The sequence below is a fragment of the Cyprinus carpio genome, chromosome A9 (assembly GCF_018340385.1).
Source record: "Cyprinus carpio isolate SPL01 chromosome A9, ASM1834038v1, whole genome shotgun sequence".
Taxonomy (NCBI): Eukaryota; Metazoa; Chordata; class Actinopteri; order Cypriniformes; family Cyprinidae; genus Cyprinus; species Cyprinus carpio.
In genome coordinates, this window is record NC_056580.1 from 19,004,031 (window position 1) to 19,016,479 (window position 12,449).

Below are 12,449 nucleotides of genomic sequence, written 5' to 3' on the forward strand. Positions count from 1 at the left end.
CATCTTTGTTCTGTAGTTGCTATATGCAATTGACCTATCGTAAGCCCCGCCCCCCTTAGTTACTGTTGCTCCCTCGGGAGTTGCTCACTGTCTCACAATGACAGCTGTCAGTGTGAAAACCTTGTCCCACAATGTTTTTGCACAATTTTGGACACAGAAGGGCCACCGTTCAAGTGGGAATTAAATATTCCATGGAGGGATATATAAAAGATCTTAAAATAAATATGGTGGGTGTAAGAGTTACAGGACCTCAGACACTTTGATCTTCTGACATATGCATGTAGTTGTATGATGACACCTATTGGCTCGTAGGCTACGACGCACGTTTCTGTAGAAGAATAAATCCTCATTAGCATGCGCTAGTGGTGAACAAAAGGAGCATAATGAATCACACTTTGACAGTTGTAGTTTTTGTGTGTGCTGAAAAAAAGTGGTAGCGTTAGTTGTTAGTGGAAGAAATAAGAGCTTGAGGTAAGCAGTTTTGTGTTTTAGCGCCATGTCGCATTTTTACTGGTTGGTCAATAAACGTGGGTCGTAACTGCAAATACTTTGTGCAATGAACATGATGAATTTCTGACACTTCCAGAAAATTATCGTAGGCTATCTTTGGTCACAAGACTGTGACAATGGCCATCTTTGAACCTCTCTCACTGTACGACATTGGACCACCGATTAGGAGCCACGATCACAGAAATCGCCACGATTGTTTCACGATGCCAATCTTTTGTCTGGGACAGCTGAAAATCGTGCAGTGTGTCTCGGGCTTAAGGCCTGGTTGTCCAATGCGGATAGCTGTAATTCTTATCAGAATTGTCTAAGGCCTGTGTGGTCAGAGAAGTCACCTGAGGATAATTTTTGGTGTCGGGAGACAGCTGGTTTAACTTAAGTCAGGTGCGTAGGGGAATTTCTACCACACTACACAAAGTGTGGTGACATTGAGGCTCTGCCCAGAGAATAGAGACCTAATCAAGGCTTTGTCTGGTGTGCATATGGAAAGGATGGTCACATTGCAAGACGTTGTTTGGAGAAAAGAAGAAAAGATCAGGAGGCTGTTTATTTTGCACGTAGAAGGATGAGACACAAGGCAAGTATCACTTTGCACACAAAAGAAAGATCCTGATTTACTTAAGAAAATAGTCAGTTTAGAAACCCAGTTGCCTCTGTTGAAAGGCAAAAAGAAAGAAGCCGTTCACACCTTTCCAGACACATCATTGCATGAACAACATGACTGTAGCTCCCTCACAAGATGCTGATGTGATTTAGAATTGTTTTATGATTGTAGCCACATATTAAAACTATTAAAAGTGACTCTTTATCATTTCTGGTTTTAATGGCATTTATTTTATAACCAACTTTTATGACATTTGATGGGAAATTTTTTCAGAAAGAGTCCTGCTTTTATACTTTACTTCATGTCAAGTGTGTATAAGTCACAAGGAGGATACAGGATGTGACTGTTTGACCTGTGGACTTAATAAAATCCAAATATGCGAGAATGGGTTAAGATGAGCTTTTATTAAAAAAAAAAAAAGTTAATATTAGTTTAGGTTATGTGTGGTTGTGTGTGTGTGTGTGTGTGTGTGTGTGTGTGTGTGTGTGTGTGTGTGTGTGTGTGTGTGTGTGTGTGTCATGTGTGATGGTTGGGGGGTTATTGGTATTTTGGTAATTGTTGATTATAAGTTTGTGATATTATTTTGATTTTGTGTAATTTTTGTTTTTTTTTTTCTTCTATATGTGAATGGTGGCTATTTAAGTTTTTTTGTTGTTGTTGTTATAATGTCTGATTCAAGAAGAAAGAATGACAATTTGAAATATTTTTTTTTTATTTTCACTTTGCTACTTTCACATCCATCTGATATGTGCTGAAATCAAACACAACAAAAGACAGACATTTTCTTTCCACCCAGAAATTTAAAACACAATTGAAAGCAGGGATTTAAAAACAAATCTTTTTCTATTCTGATTTATTTTGAGGAAAAACTATTTTTCGTTCTGGTTCCAGAATTCTGAGGTCTCTTTTCTCCTTTCACAGTGGTGTTTTGTTACTTAATAAATCCCCACTGTTAAACAGATCGGTCCATCTTGTATAGATGTTTTTGAAACATGCAGCTTTGAAACTTAAAAATAAAGAAATAAATAATTGTTGCATTATAATGTTTTGAAATGTTTCGAAATTTCAGTACCTCACTGCTTTGGAGTGTTGATCTGGTGAACCTATACAGTATGTCCAGTGTCTAATATATGGTTTCATGATCTCATACATGTGAACAAATGTGTAATAGGCAAATGGAGAGTAATAATGTTCACTGGCTTTCCTGATTAGCCAAGCCCAGAGCCAAGCCATAGACCAATGAATTTCCCCCCCAGGTAGGCTAAAACAAATGGGTTCAGTAAGTCCATTATGAAAAATGTCCTTAGTGCAATATCATCAAAGCCCACCACATGACATGGTCCGTAAAATTCTGCTACATAATCCTCATTGGGATGATCTCCCTGCCCCATCCTTCCATGTGGAAAACAACCTTGTGATATTTCCTTCTTTATCCCAAGCAATGCCTTACAAAATGTCCATCCTTTCCACATGCATGGTAGAAAAAGCCTTGATAATGTTTCTCATTCCCTGGACAAAGCCTGGAAATGTCACCAGTTGTGACATACATGCACATACAAAGCTCAACACCTATTTGGATTTTATTAAGTCCACAGATCAACAATCACATCCTGTATCATCTTCATGATTTATGCACACTTGGCATCAAGTAGGCCTATAAAAGCAGGGCTTTTTCTGGAACTTCACAAATCTTCCTCTGAGATTCGGAAGGCAAGTTTTTGGCAAAGAGACCTACTGAATAACCTTTCTAGATTAAGTATCTTTGTGCTTTCTCTTAAAAAAACATTGAGAATCCACAGTGTGCAGAATATGAGTACAGACATTACATTTTTCTGCATATTAATTTTCAGGTTCATCATGGCAATGCTGAGAAATCTTCTGCTTCTTGTCATCATGTTCTCTATGAGGAATGCAGATGTATTTGTAATAATAATAATAATAATAACAAAAAAACTCATTATTTAAATTTAATAGTTTGTTCTGTCAAACCTTTTATGTTTTGTAGCTGTATGGAAAGGACATATACCATGTTATTCACCAATATTTGCATGATTAGTTAGAGATCTACTGTGCCCTGTTGTACAGTAGTGCACTCTTTTCACTCTCTTCACTCATTAGCTAGGACTCATTAGCTTCCTGAGAACTGTGTGGAAATCAGCTTGACCTGCAAGAATGAAGTCTGTTTTTTTTAAAATACTTTCAATAATTATCTACAATCATGTAATTGCAAATCGTACAGTAACATCAAATGTCTCATTTGTCAAAAATGCCTCAAGTTAAACATTCTATTTTATTTTGATTTTAACACGACTATAATGATCAGTATAACTTATTTAATTTTCCCACCCTAGAGCTTACTGTTGCTGGAATGATGCAACTTGTTTGTTCCAAACAGGTTATATGTTTGTGCTACAGAACTGTGAGATCATATCATCCTACTCCCAGTCATCCTGCTCCACTGTTACTTTGATTGTACTGCATTCACATTTACACTTTCTGATCTTTTCTTTACAGAAATGTTGTTCTGAAATGAAACTTGACTTGAGTAGTTCATACTCTGTGTTGCAAAATTTAAGGAAATGGAATGGTATTCAATGATTTCATCATCAGGGGAGGTGCTCGCAAAAACCAATGACCTGAAGGTGAAAATCTGTCCCATTTGCTTATTTTAATGTTACATTTAATTTAATTAGCTTTTCATCAACTCATGAACCCCCTGCAGTTCCCTTGCAAACCTCTATTTCCTTCCAATGTAGAAAAAATGAAGCCAAAATGTCCCAGAAATTACTGTCATATTGTGCTGATGACATCATTAGCAACCAGAGTCTGCTGTAGTGATTGTGTGATCAAATTTATTGATTAAATAACTATAAACCAAACTCATTAGAAAAACAAACCATTGATCCTCCACATCATGTGAAAAAAAAAAAAAAAAATATATATATATATATATATATATATATATATAATTATATATATATATATATATAGATATATATATATATATATATATATATATATATATATATATATATATATATACACACTCACCTAAAGGATTATTAGGAACACCATATAATACTGTGTTTGACCCCCTTTCGCCTTCAGAACTGCCTTAATTCTACATTGCATTGATTCAACTAGGTGCTGAAAGCATTCTTTAGAAATGTTGGCCCATATTGACAGGATAGCATCTTGCAGTTGATAGAGATTTGTGGGATGCACATCCAGGGCACGAAGCTCCTGTTCCACCACATCCCAAAGATGCTTTATTGGGTTGCGATCTGGTGACTGTGGGGGCCATTTTAGTACAGTGAACTCATTGTCATGTTCAAGAAACCAATTTGAAATGATTCAAGCTTTGTGACATGGTGCATTATCCTGCTGGAAGTAGCCATCAGAGGATGGGTACATGGTGGTCATAAAGGGATGGACATGGTCAGAAACAATGCTCAGGTAGGCCGTGGCATTTAAACGATGCCCAATTGGCACTAAGGGGCCTAAAGTGTGCCAAGAAAACATCCCCTACACCACCACCACCAGCCTGCACAGTGGTAACAAGGCATGATGGATCCATGTTCTCATTCTGTTTACGTCGAATTCTGACTGTACCATCTGAATGTCTTAACAGAAATTGAGACTCATCAGACCAGGCAACATTTTTCCAGTCTTCAACTGTCCAATTTTGGTGAGCTCGTGCAAATTGTAGCCTCTTTTTCCTATTTGTAGTGGAGATGAGTGGTACCCTGGTGGGGTCTTCTGCTGTTGTAGCCCATCCGCCTCAAGGTTGTGTGTGTTGTGGCTTCACAAATGCTTTTGCTGCATACCTCGGTTGTAACGAGTGGTTATTTCAGTCAAAGTTGCTCTTCTATCAGCTTGAATCAGTCGGCCCATTCTCCTCTGACCTCTAGCATCAACAAGGCATTTTGGCCCACAGGACTGCCGCATACTGGATGTTTTTCCCTTTTTCACACCATTCTTTGTAAACCCTAGAAATGGTTGTGCGTGAAAATCCCAGTAACTGAGCAGATTGTGAAATACTCAGACTGAACCCTCTGGCACCAACAACCATGCCACGCTCAAAATTGCTTAAATCACCTTTCTTTCCCATTCTGACATTCAGTTTGGAGTTCAGGAGATTGTCTTGACCAGGACCACACCCCTAAATGCATTGAAGCAACTGCCATGTGATTGGTTGATTAGATAATTGCATTAATGAGAAATTGAACAGGTGTTCCTAATAATCCTTTAGGTGAGTGTATATATATATATATATATATATATATATATATATATATATATATATATATATTCTTATTTATTTATTTATATTTATTTTGTTTGTTTGTTTGTTTGTTTGAAGTGTAATAAAGATGGTATTCAGTTTGGCTCATGACCCCTTCGTTAACATGGAGAGGGTGGGGTTTATAACCTAATGGCTACTGCAGTCATCACCAGGGGGAACTAATATGGCTTTACTTTTCAGCACCTGTGCATCACACTTCCTCTAGATCAGCAGTGTTCGAACCTGTTCCTGGAGGCTCTGGAATGAACGGGAGACAGTAAAAATGCTAACAGTCTCACAGTGTGTTTAGTAAACATAGGAATAAGGACATGAAGAATAGTCTGAAGAATAAGGACTGTGTAATAAGGAATACGCAGCCCCATATTGTCTATCAAAGAAATAATTGTTTTGGTTTTCATCAGTGTTTTATATTGTTTTATACAGGGAAAGCATGAACAGTTTTAGGGGCTTATAATTCCAGAGCTGCAATTTTAACCAGTTATGTATACACTTTCTAAACCAGACAGGGGTTCAACCTTTTGGCCAGTAGTATACAGCAGTATACACTCGAGTGAAACAGCTGTAAATTTTAGATTTTGCTAGCAAATCTTTAGTCATCCACTAGAGGGGGCCACAGAATGCACAAAGCAGGATAGGACAGCATGACAGTAATGTATATAAAGGAAAGAACTTTGACACATACAAAAAAAGGAGAGAAAAGAAAGAGGAGGCAACAACACATAGATACAATAATTTGCATAGGTACAGTGATAATTTATGCAATAATGTAATAATAATAATAATTCTTGTTAATATTTACATTTTCCTGATTTTTTTTTTTTACAATGTTATGGAGACTGAGGAAAAAATGTATATAGACTAGTTATAAATGCACTGATAGATCTCATGATAATTTAGAATGATAGTAGTAGCAGTAGTAATAACAGTGATGACAACAATAACTATCTGGACAAATGATCTAGGAAAAAAAAAAATTCACTTTACTATTTTCACACTCATCTGATGATAGGTGTGTTGACAAACTTAAATAAAAATAAAACCAAAGCCGATTAAGGGGAAGATGGGTGGGTCAAATCTTTCATTCAACTTTAGCTTCAAGTCTAGAGATACAGCAATTCTAGTAAAAAAAAAAAGGGGCATACGATTTATTGCAACAAATGTTATTTCTACAATGGATGATATGTTACAGTAGCAGAAAAACTTTATAACACACCAATATTGTTTGTTAATATATACGTTCCCAAAACAGATGATGAACAACTTATATCTTCTTTTTTTTCTCACATTAATATAATTATTATTTTTCCTCACATTATTATTATTATTATTATTATTACTTTTATTTTATTTTTTTACCAATAGGCTAGTCTTAGCCACACCTACATATTAACCAGCTGTCTTTGATGATTCATTAATTACCACTAGTTTAAGAATATCTGTTTGAGCAATTGATGTGTGTCCTGAAGAAGGCTGTTTTGCCGTAAACATGTAGATCTACTTTTAACTAATTGTAATTATTTAAGCCCAGTTCATTAAAGGCTTTTTATCTTACCACATGAGTGCCTTGGAAGCATTTCGTCTACATAACTTATATCTTCTATCTTGCCTAATCTAGATACTCAACAAATAATAATGGGGGGTGATTTTAACTTTGTGTTAGACCCAATTATAGTCAGATCTTCAAATAGAACAATGCCCCCACCCAAATCAGCCAAATTGCTACAGATGTTTATGAAAACCTTTAAAAGAATAGATCCATGGAGATTCACCTTTCCAAACCAATGAAAATATTCATTTTTTTCACTAGTCCATCACACATTCTCTAGGAAAGATTATTTTTTAATACATTACAAACTTTTGTCAGCAGTCACACATTGTGATCATGAAGCTATGGTATTTTCATACCAAAGCTCCTTAGATCTTCAGGTATTATTTCAAATGAAATATGACATTATTAAATGGAGATTTGATCATAATTTATTAGTAGACAAGACATTCGTAGAAATAAGATTTTATTTAGAGACAAACAATACAGCAGACATTTCCAAATCCACAATTTGGGAGGCATTTAAAGTTTATATGCACGGGCAAATAATTTCTCATATGTCTCACATAAAAAACGAAATTAACTGACAGAATAGTAGAAATAGTCCACATAGACATCAATCTTCTTGATGTTGACAACAAAATTTTGGCCAAAGTTTGTCACCCATCTTGAAAAAGTTCTTCCCTCTGTGATCTCCACAGATCAAACTGGATTCATCAAGAATCGCCTCCTGTTTTTTAATATTAGAAGATTATTAAATATTATTTGCACACCAAATCCCAATCCCACTCAGCCCAAGTCTCTATGGATGCAGAGAACCGATCGGGTTGGTTATAACTTTATTTCATTTATTAAATTACTGTATTATATGCCCACCCTCAAGCTTCTATACAAACAAACAATAATAACTCTGGTTATTTTCCATTAAGTTGCTCTACGAGACAGGGTGGTCCTCTTTCACCCCTGATATTTGCTTTAGTTATAGAACCCTTAGCAATTTCTCTGTGTGCATCTACGGTGAACGTGATTTCACCAAGAACCATACAACATGTTCCTGGATCAACATCCTTGTTGATCCTGGAACAACATTCCAATCCACCAATCAGAATTGAGATATAACTTTTCAGGAAATATTAGTTTAGGCTTAAAATCAGGGTTAGGTGCTTCTACTCTCTTGTTAATCAGCTATCATTCCACACTGATTTTAGGATATACCATAAAATATACCTTCAGTGTATATTTGCACCACTTGTTTGCTTGTGGACCCAAAACAGTGACATATGATGTCACACCTACAGTTGGTGGAGTAGCAGACCTAACTGGATTCAAGATTATAATGATACATTTCTGAAAGTTAAGTGTCTTTCAGACCCCAAATAAGCAAGGTGAATGTGACAAGGAACCCAAACTCTCTTAATCAAGCAGTTCAAGTCAATATAAATGTAAACAATGTTCATTATCAATATCGCATCGTATAGGCAGGCTGACCGTTAGATATTCATTGAGTTAATGAGCCATTGTAAGTCAACATCTGGGAGTCAGTCCCTTAATGTAATTTCAATATAATTTAAAAGTGTTGTTTAAATATTTAATACAGTATAAATACAGACACAGTGTAGTTACATTTTTATACATCAATTTGATTTAATTCCACAATACACAATATTTGCTTTATCAATGGTTTTATTGATTTGAGAAGTGCTTCAGTATTGAGGTGGGATTAAAGTTGAGAGCATATTTATAAAAAGTTTAATTTCAGAATTACATTTTTTGTAAAGATAAGATTGGAACATGTAAATATAGTGCAATCAAAGTAACTGTGGAGAAGGATGACTGCATGTGATCTCACAGGATTTTAGCACAAGCATAGCCTAATTGATTCGAACAGGGTAGATCGTTCCAACAACGATTAGCAGTAAGGTGAAAAAATTAATTCAACACATTCTTGTATTCTGTCTGGAATATATTTCTAGCCTCTCCATCACATCTTGCTCTTCAAAGGGATAGTTCACCCAAAAATGAAAATTCTCTCACCATTTACTGAACCTCTGTTATCCCAGATGTTTATGACTTTCTTTCTTCACATGAACACAAGCAAAGATTTTTAGTCCATATAATGCATGGGGACAGGACCACTTCAGAAATCACACAAAGTGAACATGACAGTCAAGATTAAAATATTGGTATTTGTATTTTTCTTACATATGCCTATCCTTTCACTTAAGAAGACAGTGATTCATTAACAGGGGTTGCATGAGTTACTGTCATAATCACTTTGTGTATAGTTTTTGAAGTGTCATTTTTGGATGTCCCATACACTTGCATTATATGAAGAGAAATTATTTTTTTTCTAAAACTCTTAGTTTGTGTTCATCTGATAAATGAAAGTCATGAGGGTGGAAAGGATGGAGTTTCCTTTTAATCCCTTTCACTGTTTTTTTCTTTTCTTTTCTTTTTTTTCTTTTTTTTGGTGTTCCGCTGTGTTTCATTTTAATTGTTTTTGTTGAACTAAATATACATGTTTGACCTGTGCCATTGCATTTTTTCATTCTCTCCCTTTAACCATTCTTCTGTATGTCTGTCAGAAGAAAAAGAACTTCTACTTTTTTAATACTTGAGTACAATTTAAAGTTGAACTTTTTTACTTTTACTCAAGTATGTTTTTGACCAGATACTTGTACTTTTACTTGAGTAAAATTTTTGAGTACTTTTTACACCTCTGGACTTAAGTCATTTTCAACAAAGCCTGGTCTGATTGATTATTTGCTCAGTATCAGTTTTCTTTATTTTCTATTTGCAGAAAAGAAAGTTCTACTTAAAAATAAAAAACTTTCAGTATGTTCAACTTTGTGATATCCAATTGATCCATTTCATGTTATATGAAATTATAGCATTGTAAATTATTAAAGTATTCCAAAAAAAATGAAAAATCTTCATGAAATTTTCATAAAGGCATTACATTCTTGACAAATAAATAAGTCTCTCTAGACCACACTTAACTTACTTGTTCATCATCATGAAAAACAACCCAAGAATGTGTGGAAGAAGAAGAGATAGAGATTTTTTATTGTCAATACAAAATATAATCTTTTTAGCAAAAAGCATAAATTACTTTTTAAATAACATTTTAAGTAATTTTCAAACTAAATCTGTTGTAAAAGAATATTTACTTTAATAATAATAATAATAAAACACCTTGTTTTAACTTACACTTTACCTCTGCTGTGATCCAGTTAACCGACTGAGAGAAGTACTTGAAGCATCGGACTCCAAAAATTGTCCATCCATTGGGGCATTTTTCAGCTATCTCAGCTGCATACAGTACATAAACATTAGGGCTCTTGTAATATTCACTGCAAAAAAGTTTTTAATATTATTATTTTATGAAGCTTATTTTATGTTTGTGTGATTACATGCAATAATACATGTACTTTAGACTCTGTAGGTCCTTCATTAATCATGCAAATATTAATCTTTTAATCTCTTAAATATTATAACATTTCCTGCTACCCCTTTGCATAAAACTACAAAATGTCAAAGTTTTGGCAGAACAAGCTTTTCAGAAAGGGATAACAAGGGTTTTTACAAATAAATGTCTTGTTACCATCTGCATTCCCCATGGAGAATACAATAAAAAGAAGCAGCAGACTTCTCAGCATTGCCATGATGAACCTAAAAATTAAATGTCTGCATTCATTTACTGCACACTGTGAATTCTCAATGTAGTTTAAAAACAAAGAACAAAGATATTTTATATATAAAGGTTATTCTGTAGTAAGTCTCTTTGCCAAAAACTCACCTTGGTATTCCAATTGTTGCCTTCAGAATCTCAAAGGAAGATTTTATGAAGCTCCATAAAGAACCCTGCTTTTATACTTTACTTGATGTCAAGTGTTTATAAGTCACCAGGATTATACAGAATGTGACTGTTTGAACTGTGGAGTTGTGTACACATAAAATCCAAATATAGGCGAATGGGGAAAGATAAGACTTAATAAAAATTAAATATTAGGTTAACTAAATAATTATTTACTATTTTGAATATTTATAGTTATTAGTTTAAATATAAGTCATAAGGGTCATTCCGTTTAAAATATAATAGCATAAATTACTAATTATACTCATTTTCTTTTATAAGGAGTATAACTGTTAAATGAAATTTAACCCCCTACTGTTGTCTTTTCTGATGTAAATAACATTACATGACTATTTACAAGCTGTTATAAATGGTTGAAAATAATATTTAACGTTTTCAAATCATTATTCATTATTTGTAGCGCACCAGCCACCCAATAATCGCAATAAGCCTGTTACTTTTAATATAACACAAATCGTGGCCTTTAAATTCTGTCAGTTTGATCACAAACAGTATTTTATAGCTATAGTTTTTTTACAGTATAAAGTAGCTCTTTAATGTGGCATGAGATCACTGTATTTGCCTCAGTTCAAGCGGCATTTGAATAAATCATCTTTTCCTCTTTTCTAGCACAAAATAAACATGAATGAATATCAGAAGACATGTTGAAAATAATCAGAACAACTTAATAAAATGAATGTCTCATGTAATTAAGTCTCATGTAGCCTATTTAAGGCTTCATGTATTTTAAATGGAAAGAATTATACTTTCGAGTCTTTCGATAAAAAATAATTAAAATGAAAGAAAGAGAATTAAAACTGTGCAGGTGTCTCTGAAGCTATGTGATACAGTTGTGATACAGTCTTTTCAACTAGCTAATACCAACCTCACACACTTTTTATTATTATTATTATTATTATTCATTTTTATTTTATTTGGCCTTGGCCTTGGCAATGCAGCATTTACACATATAGTTTTAAAAAATGAAGCTGTTCTACGGCAGCAATATAACAAATGCACAAAAAGAAATTACAGAGCCCTGCACATGACACGCAGACAAAAAATATTTTTATTGTGGCCACAAATTAAGAATACATTCCTTAGTTTTAATTAAAAGGTCCCCCTAGGTGGGCCACCAATCAGCACAGGCCCATATGTATGTGCATACCCTGCATACCAAGACACTATACCATACGATACGATATACATGTATGTATGTATGTATGTATGTATATATATATATATATATATATATATATATATATATATATATATATATATATATATATATATATATATATATATATATCGGGGCTGTCAATCGATTAAAATTTTTAATCAGATTAAAGGGTTAGTTCACCCAAATATTAAAATTATGTCATTAATGACTCACCCTCATGTCGTTCCAAACCCGTAAGACCTCCGTTCATCTTCGGAACACAGTTTAAGATATTTTAGATTTAGTCTGAGACCTTTCAGTCCCTCCATTGAGAATGTATGTATGGTATACTGTCAACATCCAGAAAGGTTATAAAAACATCTTCAAAGTAGTCCATGTGACATCAGAGGGTCCGTTAGAATTTTCTGAAGCATCGAAAATACATTTTGGTCCAAAAATAGCAAAAACTAC

The 12,449-nt window shown here is 34.1% G+C and overlaps 1 long non-coding RNA gene across 1 annotated transcript; it reads right to left on the reverse strand.

The window, feature by feature from the left end:
* Window positions 1-7,951: 7,951 nt before the first annotated feature.
* Window positions 7,952-10,789, reverse strand: LOC109089768. The gene is made up of 4 exons (XR_006160906.1): window positions 10,763-10,789; window positions 10,568-10,635; window positions 10,181-10,275; window positions 7,952-7,965 (listed from the first exon to the last, which is right to left on the reverse strand). It is a non-coding gene; the product is annotated as an uncharacterized LOC109089768 (long non-coding RNA).
* Between the last annotated feature and the right edge of the window lie 1,660 nt (window positions 10,790-12,449).